Raw genomic sequence first — 7210 nt, 5'->3', positions numbered from 1 at the left:
CATTCTAAAATGGCGGTGCCTCATTCACAGAAAATGCGGACGCGTATTGCCCTGCAGTGCTCGGCTAAGAGGGCGCCGATTGGAAACTGACAAGGTCAGTAGCCATTGTCAGTAGCCAAATGGCTACTGAAGTGACATCACTAAGCTCTGTGGGCCCCACCATGATGCATGTGTTGTATCCATACCGTCCAACCATTTTTATAGATCGTTTTATGGCATTACAAAGAGAATGAAATAGATCTAAAGTTCAAGTGGATCCCACCATAGAAAATAGTGGGGACAGTGACATACACCATTCAAAACTTCTTAGGATCCACAGTAGTTTCCAATGAAGTTGATATTTTTGTTTTCACTTCATCTATCTCTATATTAACTTATGAATAGGATGGATCTCAAAAATACATCACTGCGGGCCCTATAAATGCTTCAACAGTGGGTGTGACGGCTCCCACGGTTCTCTGTGGTGGGTCCACTTGAAATTTAGATCTATCTCATTCTTTGTAATGCCATCAAATAATCTCTACAAATGCATCATGGTGGGGTCCACAGAGCTTGCTGACGTCACTTCAATAGGGATTTGGCTACTGACCTTGTCAGTATCCAATCGTATTCTCTGTGGGACCCACAATGATGCATGTGTTATATCCACGCAGTCCACACGCTTCCTAAGTTCATCTTTGGCCACAAGCCTAAACACAAGGCAAACCCAAAGCTCTAGTGGACAACAACATAAGGAAAAGTGGGGATTTGATGCTTGCCATTAAAAACTCTTTAGGACTACATGTGTTTTAAGCGAAGTTGATATCTTTGTTTTCCCTTCATACGAATTGGAGTCATTTTCTGAACAGTCTGACGAAAAAACCACATCATAGCGAGCCATAAAAGTTTTAATGGGGTCAGTACCCTATCGTTTCTCGTGGGGTGGTCCACTGGGGTTTTGGATTTGCCGTATGTTGGGATTCATATGGTAAAATGAAACGGCAAAACAAATAGAGTTATGGATAAAACAAATACATCACGGTGGGCCCCGCAGAGTTTACTATTGGTCAGGCGTTGAAGGTAATCTGGGTCCATAAATCACATGGAGGTATGAACGCCCGAACATGATCCGACCTATCCTAGGGCTGTGTGGGCCCATATAGATGTCAGTGATAAATTCACTCCATCCATCTGTTCAAAGACCATAGTAGTGTTGTGGAAAATATTTCATTAAAAACTATTTTAAATAATATATATATATATATAATGTTTTTAAAAAAATTTAGTTTTTAGTGCTTTTGGGAATAGTCTTATATTGAAAATTAGAGAAGAAAAACGTGTGTTTATAAGGAGAGTGTTGAGTACCTTGATATTTGCTTGGTGAATCGGTGGAGTAATGAGACTTACGTGTTACAGTTTCACACCGAAATACATGTGTTCACGCATGGGCACGAGCACAAGCTTGGGCTCATTGTGAGAGCGTGGTCATGTGAGGCAATATGGCTATAGAGGCACTAGTGGTACACTTTGCACTTCATGCATGTAGATTTTGTTGCAAATGGGTTACCCCTCAAAACCTTATGTGAATCGGTGCAACAATGGTTATGGATTAGGTGGCTGAAGTACACCTTGATCCATAGCTCAAGTAGTAGAATGAGTGAAAGATAAGCTCGTTTCAACACTTAAGGTCTTGGTATTGATCTCTAGTGGTGGTGGCTAAGAGTGAAGTGACAATTGACAGCAGGGCGTACTTACAAGCTAATAAAAGAAAATAAATAAATAAATAAATAAGGGTGGTTGAAGTGTTGAGGGTAAGAGGCTTGAAAAAGATATGTTCGTCTTATATAGAAACTGGAATTAGCCATTTAAGAAGTGGTGTAACTACTCATGCAATATTAAACCAAACATGCAGAAACGATTAAATGTGGCTAGCCCAACAATTATAAACGCTAGCCACTGAGTTTAAACGGCTAGCATGCAGCTAATTTCCCAGCATGTAAAGTGGTCAAAAACTGACAAATAATGACTAATTTTTTACCAACAGTCAGAAATAGTCATGTGAGTTATGACCCTAGACTAAAACGTCCAACAATCCTATCCTATATAAAAAGTGTTTAGGTGGTTAATTAGGCCATCACCAACCACTTGAATCACTCTATACAAACCAACAAGAAGAGCTCAAGTGATCTCTGATCAAGTTAGCAAGGTTTAATAAGAACCTTAACTAGCAAGTCCTCATGAAATAGACTAGTGTAGTTGTATAAGCTAGCTACTTCCATTCTAATTTTTCTAATTCTCTCTAATATGTGATTTTTTTTTAAAAATTTTATCTGTCAGCAAATTGTATACACATAGTTCCATTAGTGGGTTTTTTGTGCTTATTAAATGCAGAACCACATGCAGGCTCGTTGTATCCTAAAACTTATTTGCCTGTAACCTTTCAGCGGTCTCAATTACTTGAGAATTGACGAATAAAGCTTCAAGGACAATATGTTCACACGTGCTTCGACCTGTCTTTAATATTTGCATTTCTTTTATTATTATACAGAAATTATAAATATGTAATTTGACAATATCAAGTTTTCAAAAAAATATGACATGATTATAAATATGGGCCAAATCTAAAACTGAGATGAGCCATTGTCCAAACATTCTTGGAGCTAACCATGATGCTTATATGCCATCCAAACTGTTAATCAGGTTACTACGGTTTAGATAAACTGTAGGGACAAATACCATCCTCATACAAAACTTTTACCACCCTAGCTTTGAGCTAACCATGATGCTTATATGCCATCCAAACCGTTCATAAGATTACTACCGTTTAGATAAACAGTAGGAACAAATACCATCCTCATACAAAACTTCTGCCACCCTCAGGTTTTTAATCCCTGATGTTTCATGTGGATGGTCCACATGAGTTTTGAATCTGTCTGATTTCGAGAATCCTCTCATCTGGTCTTTCAAAACAGATGAACGGATTGCAAGAACTTCCAGTGATGGGAAGTTACGTGGGGCCACCATGATATTTATAGGAAATCAACAACATTCATCAATTTTGCAAAATTATTTTAGGAGATGGGACCAAAAACAATCTAAATCCAAAACTCAAAGCTAGTGGTACGTCAGGAAATGTGCATAGGTAAATTCCTAAACATCCTTATGTTCCACCGTTATATTTACGTACCATTCGTCCTGTTTCATAGGATCCTTTTACTATGATGAACTCAAAACATAAAAATTAGCCTGATTCAAAACTTATGTGGCCTATGCATGTTTCAACGGTGGAAGTTCAATCCTCTATCATACTGCTCACTTAAGTTTTAGATTTGTTACAATTTTAGCCCACGTGTCCAAAGATAATTGGGAAAAACGGAGGGAAGGAGTGAATTTCTCATAAACAACGTGATGCACCCGTCATGAGGTATGTTTTATATCCAAACTGTCCAACCATTTGGCGATCTCATCTTAAGGCTTGATCCGAAAAATAAGTCAAATGTAAAGATCAAGTGGACCACAATACAAAACAACAGTGGGGAATTGAACATCTACCATGGGGCCACAGAAGTTTCGAATCAATATGAAATTTGTTTTTCTTCTTCATCCATGTATTTTTCACCTTATTAAAAGATTCGATAGAAAATAAATGTTATGGTGGGATTAATATGAAATTTGTTTTTAATTTTCATCTATGTATTTTTTACCTTAGTAAAAGATTGGATGGAAAATAAACATTATGGTGGGCCCTGCAAATTTTTTAACGGTGAAAATCATTATCCTCGCTGCTATTTTTGGTGTGGTCCATTTGAGATTTGGATATAATTCATTTTTTGTCTAATGCTTTAAAATGATCTCAAAAAATGGATCAGCCGTATGGATATAATAAATACATCATTGTGAGGCCATGTAACTTTGATCTTATTTGAACCGTTGGTGCAAAGCTGGAGGAGCCTCTGTGCTGTCTTCCCACGACACGTATCTACACCAGCCAATCCGTGGTATGTCCCACATGAGTTCTGTCTTCTTGACTTTTAGAATCCTGTTCTGATAAATGAAGTGGATTTTTCTAGGACATCTATGTGGGCCCACACAGCCCACAGAAATATCCACATGCCCGGGTCACAGGCAATCCGCTCCCCGGCTATTGCGGTGTGCGAATCGGCACTCTACATCTTATTTGCCATACTGTGGATGGAAACTGGTTATAAACAGATGATCCTATCCATCTGATCAGCACTATTCAATAGATGGACGTCTTAGATTGATATATGATCCTTTCTCTGGTACCTGCGAGACATTTTCTGGCTCTACTGTGTCATCTCCCAAGGGTGAAATCCGACCCATTAAAATTCGGCTGTCTAACCGGTGGATGGAGTACACGCCAATAAGATTCCATTTACTGCTGGACAGACGACAGACAAAACATCAGCCGCCCAATTTTATAATGATAAATTGGATGGTTGAGATCGTCCTTTGGTCCTCCACTTTCACGGACATGGATTTCCTGTGAAATCCTTCCCGTTCGGAATTTATGTGGGGCCCACCATGGTGTTAGTGAGAAATTCATCCCATTCATCCTCCCTTTTGCGAAATCATTTTAGGACGTGACAAAAAATGAGCTGGATCCAACACTCGAAGTGGGCCACATTAGAAGAAAAAGTGGTACTCTGTTTAAATATTTGCATGGCCACGGAAATTTTTAATCACGCTAAGATCTTTTGTTTTCAATTCATGCCAGTGGGAATGACTTTATAAAGGTTTCGGATGGCATATAAACATTAAAGTCGATCCCATTAAGGTTTCAACGGTAGGCATTTCTTTCCCAAATTTCCCCTGTGGTGTGGCCCACTTGGGTCTTGGATTGAGCTCATTGTTAGTTGAATATACTAAAATGAAGTTGAAAAACAAATGGACGGAGTGGATTTCTCACCAACATAAAGGTGGGCACCACATAGATTCTCAAGGTAGGAAATCCTTGGGAAAGGCTTTGGCAGGAAATGGGCGTCCCACTTTTCAGGACAAGTCAGGATTTACATGATGCGACGTGTAAGTAGATGTGGGCATTGAGCCGAGTTGAGTCAAGATGGGCCAAGCTCGGCTCAACTTGCTCATACTGTACTCGAGTTCGAGCTCAACATTAAACCTTGACTTGTTTATCAAAGCTATCAAGTCAAGTTCGGGTCGAGTTTACCTTAAGTCGAGTTTGAGTCAAGTTTATCTTAAGTCAAACTCGAGCTTATTGGGTGAGAGAGTAATAAATTCTGTTCTTGTTCCTCTTTCATTGATGAAAAATTCAAAAATCTTAGGAGAATCAAAGCAAAATCTAATGAAAAAACCAAACAAAGCTTCGAATTGGATGAGAAAACCTGTAAGAACCAATCTATTATTGATCTTCTTCCACTAATAGAAATTCAAGTACTAAAAAAGAAACAGAGAAGAACACATATAAAAATTTTAAGTAAAGAGTTCTAGCTAATCAGATCATTAAATTTCCTTGAAGCTCTGACAAATCTGAAAAGAACCCATCTCAAATTTTTTTGAATTTCTCACCCAAGAAGTAGATCTCAAGAGATTGAAATCATACTACTGTGGAGCTGAAATGAAAAGAATAAATAAAAAAATTCTACCAGATGAGTTATAAGAAAATTAAGGTAGAGACTCTCTCTCTTGAAAATAATATACTTATTAATTGAGCCGAGTCGAGCTCGAGTTCGAGCTTCGAGTCGAGTCGAATTGAAATGTCCCATGGTCAAGCTCCGCTTGAACTTAACTCGAGCTATAAAAAATTAGCTTGACTCGCCTGAGTCGGCCATTTAAGCCAAGTCAATCCGAGCTGACTCGAGTCGAGTCGAGCGAGTTATTCGAGCTAGCTCGACTTATGAACAACCCTACGTGTAAGGGAGGGGCGTGGGTTCGGTGGATTTGGATTCCTGACGGTAAGGCTCACCTTGATGTATATGACTTACATCCACACCGTCCATCCATTTTTAGGGCTCATGTTAGGTAATGTTCCAGAAAATGAAGCAGATCCAAATATAAGTTATACCATACCACAAGCAATAGTGGTGATTGAACTTAAAAACTTCTTATGGATTATAAAACTTTTGAACGAAGCTTATATTTATGTAGTACTTTCATAAAGGTCAATTTGACCTTATAAATGAATAATAAATATTCTGATGGCTATCAAGATATTTTCAACGGTAAGTATTCAATCACCTTGATATGGTACACATAAGAGTTCTGCTTTATTTTTGGTATCATGCTCTAAAATGAGCTTTAAAACGGAGGGACAAATAGGATGCAAGTCTCATAAAACACGGTGGGCCACAGTAACGGATCCACCCAAGCCGCGGCGGATGCAGATTGCCTAGTGATAGGGATAGGGAGGTGCTACTAACCGTGCAGTGTGGGTTGCATCATTATGTATATGTCTTATCCATGCCATACATCAATTTTTATAGACTATTTTATGTCATGATCTAAAAAATGATGCAAATATAAATCTCATATGGACCACACCATAGGAAAGAGTGGTGATTTAACACTCACCGTTAAAAACTCTTTAGGAGCTACAAAAGTTTTGGATTAAGCTGATATTTGTTTTTTCTCTTCATCCATGTGCATGTGATCTAATCAACAAGTTAGATGAAAAATAAACATTACAATTAACCCTGGTAGGTTTTTAATGGCAAGCATTCAATATCCACTGTCTTCTTGTGGTGTGGTCCACTTAAGATTTGGATCTCTCTCATTTTTGGGTTCATATACTATGATTATCAGGAAAAGAAGATGGACTACATGGATTGAATACTTATATGTTTCCTCCCAAGGTCTTTCAGACGAAGTTCATGAGAAAGATTCTGCTCGAGCTCACTGAAATGTTTGTGAGAAAATCACGCCGTGTACGCTCATTTTTTGTCGCATTCAAAATGAAGTGTATCCAAAACTTGAATGTGCTGCAGGAGATGAAACAGTTAGAAAAAGGAATAACTACTGTTGAAACCTTTCTAAGCTCCGCCCCAAGATATTTATATTCAATCCAAACCATTTATAAGGCCATTTTCACTAAGATGAAGTGAAAACAAAAGACTCCTAAACGGATACAAAACTTTTGTAGCTATATAAATGTTTCAACGGTAGTTGCTAAATCCCCGCTGCTTCTTTTCGTGCGGCATACATCTTATTTTCGGTAACATGTGTTAAAATGAGCACTAAAAAGGCATGGGCG

This window comes from Magnolia sinica, chromosome 15 (assembly GCF_029962835.1).
Source record: "Magnolia sinica isolate HGM2019 chromosome 15, MsV1, whole genome shotgun sequence".
NCBI classification, from domain to species: Eukaryota; Viridiplantae; Streptophyta; class Magnoliopsida; order Magnoliales; family Magnoliaceae; genus Magnolia; species Magnolia sinica.
This window is presented reverse-complemented; position numbering follows the sequence as displayed.